At 37.5% G+C, this 9,282-nt stretch overlaps 1 long non-coding RNA gene across 1 annotated transcript; it reads left to right on the top strand.

The window, feature by feature from the left end:
- Positions 1-523: 523 nt before the first annotated feature.
- Positions 524-8,558, top strand: LOC137478572 (uncharacterized). The gene is made up of 3 exons (XR_011001662.1): positions 524-1,353; positions 5,514-5,618; positions 6,939-8,558. It is a non-coding gene; the product is annotated as an uncharacterized lncRNA (long non-coding RNA).
- The last annotated feature ends 724 nt before the right edge of the window (positions 8,559-9,282 follow it).

Genomic DNA, 9,282 nt, shown 5'->3' on the forward strand with positions numbered 1-9,282 from the left:
TCTTCTCTTTTTATTAAGAGTTCCTAATGTGGTTTTGGATGAAATGAAAGACTGCCAAAAACTCAGAAAGGAGATTGGTTATACCTGATCTCTGACCAGTCAATAGCCTCAAGACTGATATTTGGAAAGAGGTTAGAAAGCCTGGCTTGCCTTGTCCTGTTTCAGCTAGGAATCAGAAGGCTGGCGCTGGGGCTTAAAATTGAAATGCTTTATTTCCTTTTGATTTTTTGGCCAAAAGTGGTGAGATTCCTTCTCTGTAGTAGTAGTTGGTGCTGGTACTACTTGACTTGTTCCAGAAGGAAATCTAATACCCATTGTTAATCTTCATAGCTGTGGTACTTAATATTTTTTTCAGAGCTCCTTCTTGAAAAAATGAAAATATCCGAAAAGTCCCTCAAAACCTCTGGTTTCATGTCCTGACTGTCAGAAAATATATTTTTTCTTCTAGAGCCCCTGGTTTTCTTCCAATAAATTTGTTTGGGTTAAGTATTTTATCAGTCTGTTTCTTTTTCTTTCTTTTTTTTTTTTTTTTTGGGTCTGTACTGGTCTATGTTTTGTTGAAGTTCCTTGCACTTTTAAATATTCATGTGTATAAGAAAATAATGAGGTGGCCTGGCCTGCCACAGCTGTTTCACTTGTTAGAAATGTTCTAATTAATAGTGAAGTAGGTTTTGTTGTTAAATTAATGAGCAAAAATGGCCCCCAGTGATCTGCACCTTTCAAATTGTTAATTAAATTCTGAATTCTTTGAACCCCAATGCCTTTATGTAAAACACAACAGGTCAAGGAAGATTGAGAGGTTTTGTTCTGATGGTCTGGTGAAGCAGTTGCTCATTAGACTCTGGAAAGGTGGGAGAAGTTCACATAAGTTGGGCAAACTAAGTTAACTTCTGGACTCTTCTGCAGTACTAGTTAATAATAGAGTTAAGTAATACCTATATGCATTATGAAAGAATATATCAATATCTTGTGTGTTTTGTGTTCTGCTACAGCAAGGCTTCGTTTACCATTTTTCTTTTTGGCATCAATTTAATGATTTGGTACTTGTAGTGAGTGAGACTTTTACTTTTTGATGCAGTATTTTCTTCCCATGAGACTCATTCTAGATTCTGTAGATATATGATGTTCAGGTTTAATTTAAGGGCTTCTTGTTTATTTGCTGATTTAACTCTATAACATGATTTCTTATTAACCAGGAGAGATGAATCTGTTCTCACAGAGCTGTTAGTTATCTTCTCACCAGGATCTCTGGCTGTTGCCATACTATGGATAATAACAGTCCAGCCTCCACTGGCATTTCCAGAACAGAACTATTTGTAGCTATGTTATGTAATTCAAACATCTTGTCAAGGGGTGAATTTACTCAGTGTACATTCAATCTCTGCTCTAGCAGAGAGCTAGAACATGAATTTCTTTTGCTGTTTGTTTTGTGTCAGTAGCAATACTGTGGAAGTTGAGAACTGTGTTTTGTCCTCTGGAAAAATCAATCCAGCTGGTTATAAAGTAACTAAAGCACAGTCATTTTTTGAAAGCCATGGGGTTTAAACTCAAACATGTGGGTCTTGGTTCTGGTTGTCTTCTGGTGAATTTATGAACCTCACATTCCTAGTTTCCAAAGACTGTGTACTGATTGCAGCTTTTAATAGTTGGCCTTGATTAGTGGTAATGTGCCACACTGAGCAGAGAAAGCACTTAATTTTGTCACCTTGCTTAACTACATTAAATAGGGATCTTTTCCCAAATCTTTCTTGATTCCAAGATGGAAATGTATCTTGCTCAGATACTTGAACACCCTGACAAGACATGTTTTGTATATTAAATGCATATTAATTCTTTAACCTTTATTAATAGAAAATTTATTTAACCATTACAGATAAATGTTGCCTGTGTAAAATAGAGACGAGCACAGTAGCAGAATAAAAGAAATTTACTTCCTTAGCATCTTGATGGAATTGCTTTTTAGTTGGAGAAATCTAATTTTATTTCCTTAGTTGATGAGGTTAAATTTTTCTAGGGTAGAATATCTTAGAGAGTTTAAGAAATGAAAATATTTTTTAATTCAATAACGGTGTTAGATACAGCTAAAATTTGAGTAAAGTATATTACTTTCCTACATGCACTTCTGTGTACTGCTCATTGCATTGTCTGATTGTACTGATACCAATAAAATGTTCTTCATCATTTTTCTTTTGAAATTCCAACATTTCTGGCAATTTTTTTCATGAAAGAAAAGCTTTCCCAAACATTGAAAGCAGTCAGTATTCATTCAAACTGAAAGTTTTAAAGTAATAACAGACATTTGTTCCTGTTGCATATAAACAAGGTCATTGCATTTTGTTTTCGGTGTTTTTGCTTTAGGATCCGGAATCTATTCAATATCATATTTCTGCACATTAGTTGAAATGCATTAAGCTACTACATCAAATGGCACATTCTGGAAGGTGAAAACTCTCCTTCCAGTAGCTTGTGCTACTGGAAGTTACTGCAAATATCTGAAAAGGATTCTAAGTTAATAATTGTTTAGATTGCTTTGTTAGTTGCTAGATAGGGGCTGAAATCTCCTGGGGTATTCCAACCAAGCTGTGTTTGAATTACCAGGGGATGTTTGCTTTCTTCCTATTGATCATCTCCCAGTGCATGCTGGCCCAATTGCTATTGGTGATGGGTTTCAAACCCTTACAGGGGTCTTTTAATGTATTTCTGACAGTGACAATTAAATAGCCATTAATTATTCCTTTCAAAAAGGGAAGTCAGTTTCTTCAGCAGTCTATGATCTTGGCCAAGAGCTCTCAGGTACAGAACTAAAATCTCAATGAAATTAGTTTAGAAACTGTTTTATTTTCCTATACCGGATTTTAAACATGAAACACCATCTTATAATCAAAGGTGTTGAGGCAACAACAACAGCTGCATCTTCTGTTCCTCATTCCCTGGTTGTTTTTGTGTAAACTGCTGTAGGCATATAATAAAAACATGGGAGTTTTGTTAGGAATAAGTTTTTACATGAAAGTGATAGTACTGGAATTTTTTTATCTCTTTGCTTACATCCTCATGTGGTAGCTGTAGTTGTGTATGGTTTTCATATATAACTGCTGGCAGTGGGTACACTGCAGCTGGGGATCTGAACGTGTAATTGCTTGCATCATTTTTCACATCATTGTTCAAAAGAAAAATTGACCTTCCTGTGTTTCTCTTCCCTCTTCAGGGCACCTTGATGCATCAAGGCTTTTCTATTTTATGTACAAAGGTAGTCTCACTTTATCTTTTGCCCTTGAATTTCTTCTCAATTTATTTGTTGCTGGCTTTATTAGTAGGGCTTATTAATTCTATGTGACATAAGCACAGCTGCTATGCTTAATCATACATTCAGTTAGCATTTTCATACTTGTAGGTGTATGGGGAAGATGAAATTGCTACTTTCATGCAGCACAACCAATCCTTGATTAATTTCTCCTGTCATTACTTATAGCAACAATCTGCATTCTTTGTATAGTTCTGCTGCCTTTCACCATGTTAAAGATCTGCTGTCATTCATAATACAGTAGATATGTAATTGTAGAATGATAAAGAAATAGAGGCTTTCACTTTGAATTTTCCCAGATTAGAAAATCATCCCATTGGCCATTTTTTCTAGGTTTTTGGTTTTTTCTTCACTAGGTATTGGATTTTATTTTGTGTTTTCTCAAAACACAGGGGAATTTAACAAGCATTTTAGAACTGAGTTGTCACTTACACTCATGAAATTTTTGGCTTGTCTGTCCTTATCCTAGCTACATACGATGTCAATCCTCTATTTGTAGCACAACTTCATAAATCAAAGTGATTCTAATATTAAGGAAGAATACATAAAGCTGCTGCAAAAGGATAATGCCTTTTGTCTCTAGGGTGCAACTTGTAAATGTGTCTCTGCCTCTTAAGAAGAAAAAGAAAGATTAAAAACAATGGGATCAAGGTGGTGGCAGAGGGAAGTGGAGAGAATTGCTTTGCTGTTCTCTCGTTTTTGAGGAGCTAGACAGACGCTACATATTAAAGATATCCTGGGACAAAAATCCCTGAGGGATAACACTACAAGCTTCAGATCAGTCAATGTAACTCAATCTGCTCTTCCTTTTTGTTGCCACTAGCTTATTATTTGAATTACCTTGGGGATGTTTGCTTTTTTCTCTACTGACCTTGTCATAGCCCCTGCTTAACAAATTTCTATTAGTTGTGGGTTCTCCTTCTTTGAATGTCAGCATTGAGCAAATGAGCCCCACTTAGGAGGTGAGAAAGAAGCCAGAGCTTGTCTTGGACCATATGAAATCCCAGCATTTTCAACAATGTAGAAAGCTAAAGAGTTTACCACTATCTGTCTCAAGTCTGTCTAGAGGGACCCATTTTTAAGCTAGCCTGATCAATGCTGGTGGGAGACCTTGTTTGCTGAGCCAGCAGAGAGGCTGCAGCAGGGTTTGGCAGTGCAGCAAGCCAGCTTTAGCCCTTCCCTTCAGCTCTGAATGCTTCCCAGTTTTTCACTTTGAAGTCATTGCCATTTGTTTGTGTCACCAAGTCAGTGAAGGCTAGATCACAGCTGAAGCTCACTGGGTATCTTGGCTCTGTATTCCATTCATGATTTCTCAATCTTTTTCAAGCAGATTTTGCTAGGAATTGATACGTGGAGGTGAGCAAATAAATTTGAAATGTAGGCTTGTTACCAAATTGATTGGATTAGTAGGTCAAATACTAGCCATTTATTTTGAATAAAATAATTATTTTAAAAAACCCACCATCTATCTGCCTTTTTTAGGTTTCATTTGCTCATGCTTTGTAGTATGTGATCCAGAGCTGTCCTGTAAAATACCCTGAATGCAAAACCCTGGAGTGCTAAATTACTGCCATTAGCATTCTTCTCTAATTAGGTGCATAGAGGTATCACTTTGTTACTTCACTCAATTTGAATCCCAGTTTCTTTTCAGGTCAATGGCCAAAGGAGAAAACCAGGAAGCAGGAGATGCTTGTGTTTTGGATGGATGAGGTACTACTACCAAGTTGTCAATCAGATGGTTGGTGATTTTCTTGAGTTTTTTAAATCAAGACAGTTTTGGAAATGTGCAACATTGATATCACTGCTTCATTTGTCTCAATTATTGCAGATTAAAAGACAAAACATCTGCACCAAACACCATAGTAGAGCTTTTTATTGGTAATAGTAAAGAATTTTTCAGATAGCTTATCAAACCTAAAAGCAGTGACATAAAAATATTGTAGACATTTATTGTTAAGATCAGAGTTTCATCACAAATATTGAATATTACCAGTCCAAAGCAGTTAAATAAAGTAGTCTCATATTATCTTAACATGCTGGGCATTATTTGTTCATTATAACTTGTAAAACTGGGTAACAGCCTTTTCCATCTCCCCCACTATCTTGGCATAGGCAGAATGTAAAGATAGAACCACAGAAAATATCAAACCACATGTTGGCAACTTGCATATAAAGAGAAAAGATTTGTTCATTTTTATATATGTAAGGGCAGGTTTTTTGGATTTGGATTTTGTTTCATGGATTTATTGGTGGGGTTCCCAGACTGCCCATAAGCAGGTCACAGGCTGGCTATGGCTGAAGGAAATAAAACACCGAGGTAACTCTGGGGCAATGCTCTACTTTGTAACTGCTCCTGACCTTCAGTATTATATCTAGCCAGAAGTGTAAGTGCTTATTTCACCAATGACTTACTTTTGTAGCAAAGGTGTCTGATTTCTGCAGTAAGATAAATACAGATATATATACAATATACATTGGAAATTCCATTTTATAAATAGAACATCCATAAAGTACAGCTACAGGCTTTTTCATACTTGCAGCTATTCAAACCTATAGTAATTATCTCTTGTGCATTCAGACCCTACTGGAGGTTTTCATTTGATCCACAGTTGCTGATAAAATTTAATGGCTAATTTCAACTGATGAGCTTTGTGGGGAGAAATACTTGATTTACAAAGTGAGGAAGGTGTCATGCTTTTCCCATCTGTCCCATTCAACACTCAGGAGGTCAGAGCATTTACCAATGAGGGACGCAAATTGGCATTCTGAAGGCAGGACTTGAACTTTTGTTGTCAGTAACCCTTGAGTTCCTAAATCTGTAGTTTGAATCAGGCAGAGGAGGCTAGTTCCCTCCTCCTCCAGGTGAACACACTGAGTCACTCACAGAGAACAGGTTTCTCCCACCATCATGAGTGCTGCATGTGCTTTTAACTTCTGTGGTTGCTCTTGTTAAACATCTCCAAGTGGATTAAATCTTCCTTTCTGCTTCAGTGGGAACCATGGCCACCTACTTCCTCACCTCAGGAAAGTAAAATGGCCCCCACTGCACTTTTATTTTATCTTGGGACCCCACCTGGAGTACTTTGTCCAGGTGTGAGGGCCCCAACACAAGATGGACGTTGGCCTGTTGGAGTGAGTCCAGAGAAGGGCCACTAAGTTGATCTCAAGTCTGGAGCACCTTTCCTATGAAGACAGGCTGAGAGAGTTGGGACTGTTCAGCCTGGAGAAGAGAAGCTGCCAGGAAGACCCGAGGGGCTACAAGGCAGGTGGAGAGGGACCTTTGACAAAAGTATGAGGTGATAGGACAAAAGGAAATGGCCGAGAGCTGAGCGAGGGAAGGTTAGATTAGATATTGGGGAGAAATTCTTCACTGTGAAGGTGGTGAGACACTGGAACAGGATGCCCAGAGAAGTTGGGGGCTCCCCTTCCCTGGAGATGTCCAGGACTGGGCTAAATGGGGCTATAAGTAACCTGCTCTAGTGGAAGATGTCCCTGCCCATGTCAAGGAGTCTGGAACTAGATGATTTTTAAGGTCCTTTTCAACCTAAGCCATTCTATGATTGTGTGATTTGATAACAACCTTTTTTCCTGTAAATCTTACGATTTGTTAGCTGAACCAAATATTAATCATGCTCAGGAGTCATGCCTGAAACCCTCCCTCCTACTCACAAGCCAGGTGTGAACTATGGGAAAAAAAGGGCTGAGAATGGGAATGTATTCTGGGAAGTCTGAGAAGTCTAAAAACTAAACCACCATTCTTCTGCATGTCTCAGTGTGCAATTTTCCTGAACAATGTGCAAAAATAAGCCAGGAATACTTTATTGGCAGAAAATGCAGAGAATACTGTGAAAGCCATCCTGGAAAATTGTCCAGTTACTACACAGAACTAACTTCTTTTTTTATTATCAAACTCTGAAAATTACATGTTTTATCCTTATATCAGCACTACAATCTCCAGGCTGCATAAATGCCTTCAAGCCTTCATAAACCTCTGAACAAGCCTGGACTCTGAAGCACTGAAAGGATTCTTTTCTCTGGAGTAACTGCCTTCTCTCTGTGGAGCTCTGGTGTCAGGTCAGGCTTCGAGCTCAATAGCCACTAAGTGGAGCAGGCAGGGAACCTCTGCATCACACACTCATTCTCCCTTCACAACAGGTGTGGGATTTATTTCCTTATGCCAGTTTGCTTTCTTGTACGAGAGAAAGAGGCCTTATCACCAGTTCTTACTGTTACTTTTTAATATTCAAGTCCACGTCCTACACTGCATAGTAATTCTGTGTGAACAAGCAAGATCTAAGGCATCCTAAAATTTCCACTTCTATAACATATGGGGGGATTTGTATATGTGATTTTTTAGTGGATATTTGCAAGAGCCATACCAGCCAGTGAAAATTTATGAATGCTTTCTAGGCTATTTCTTCTGCAAATTCTCTACTGGGTTGCAGATAATTGAAAAAAAAAAAGAAGTTTAATTGTTTTTTTGCAGATTTTGTTAGTAGAAAAAATCTTTGCATTTCAAGTACTGGAGGATGGCATGCCTATGGCACTTTGAAACTCCATCACTGAACTGTTTTGACTGTTTTGCACAAAATCATGTTTAGATTTGAACCCAACCTGGATTTCATGACTTTTGGTTCTCTGTTCTACTCATTAGCTGGGTTTTTTTCATGTGGGTGAATGAAATACAGAAAACTTTGAAAAAAACTATCTTGAAAAATATGCATTTGGAGCCTCAATGAGACTGAATTTTAATATGCTGAAAAATTCTAAGCTTAAAATAATCCATTTTTATTATAAAGCTCCGAGCAGTTTTGCAGAGATAGGTGTTGAGAATGCTGTGTCATTTGCATTATGGAGCATATCCTGTTAAGCCCATGAAAACAGGCTTATTCAAGCCCATGAAAATGTTCACTGATTTCAGAAGGCTTTGGATGAATCCCATACTTTGCCATCTTGTAAAAATGCTGTCATTACAGAACTCAAGTTTTGACTGTAGAAATTTCAGTTTCGCAATTTGATTGGCAAAGACTTTAATACAGCTATTTATATACTCAGTGGTTTACAAAATATGTTCCCCAAACTTAACAACTTCATGATTCTTTCCTTATTTATGGAAATCAAAACTTTGCGCATAGAATTGCAATCTGCACAATGAAAAGGCATATTTCAATCTTTATTTTCTAATATTTCTCCCTTTTATCAAACTTGGATGTTTTGAAAATGTTTATAAAAAGCATAGAGCACACCAAAACCACAGAAAGCTGTTATTGCTTCTGTATATTCCTAAATTGCCTTATTATTAGATTACTTCTTATAAATCCTTGAAACTCAAATTTCAGTTTCAATTGAGGAGGTTGTTTTCAGGTAAATAGCATTCCTGTAGGTTTTCCCCTCTGCCTTGAAGTACTATTGCACCGAATGTTGTTCATATTTCTCAATGAACCTCTTATTTTTCAGTGAACTGATTTTTGTCAAGACAAGGAAAGTAGATTGAAATGGGCTTATAACTCTCCAATCTGTGGGAGAGACCATAATCAGCTGCAGGAACACTGTGGTTCTGAATATACTATGCAGAAAAAAGAAAAACATCATGAGCACTTTTGTGTCTGTTTCCCATGGGTATTTATGCAGCATACATTTAAACATTTTTACATGCATCCTATTCATTTCAGAATTAATAGTATCATAAATTAGCTGTTCAGATTCTGTGTTTGGGCTTAACTGTGCCTACTCACATTCCAGTGTCAACTCTCCTGGTCTAGATGAAATAGTGCCTGAGGTGAGTTTGACCATTCCATTCCCTTCCAGGACTCTGCATCACTGGGTGCAGTTGCCTTGAGGATGTGGCTGCTGCAGGGGGTAGAGACCTGGCACTGATCTGCAGGCAGTACCTTCCTTACAAACACTCTCTTGCAAAACTATTGACCACTTTTGAATGTTTAGTTTGGAATGATGAGGGTGAATGAATAAAGTAAATCATT

Source organism: Anomalospiza imberbis, chromosome 8, assembly GCF_031753505.1.
Source record: "Anomalospiza imberbis isolate Cuckoo-Finch-1a 21T00152 chromosome 8, ASM3175350v1, whole genome shotgun sequence".
NCBI lineage: Eukaryota > Metazoa > Chordata > Aves > Passeriformes > Viduidae > Anomalospiza > Anomalospiza imberbis.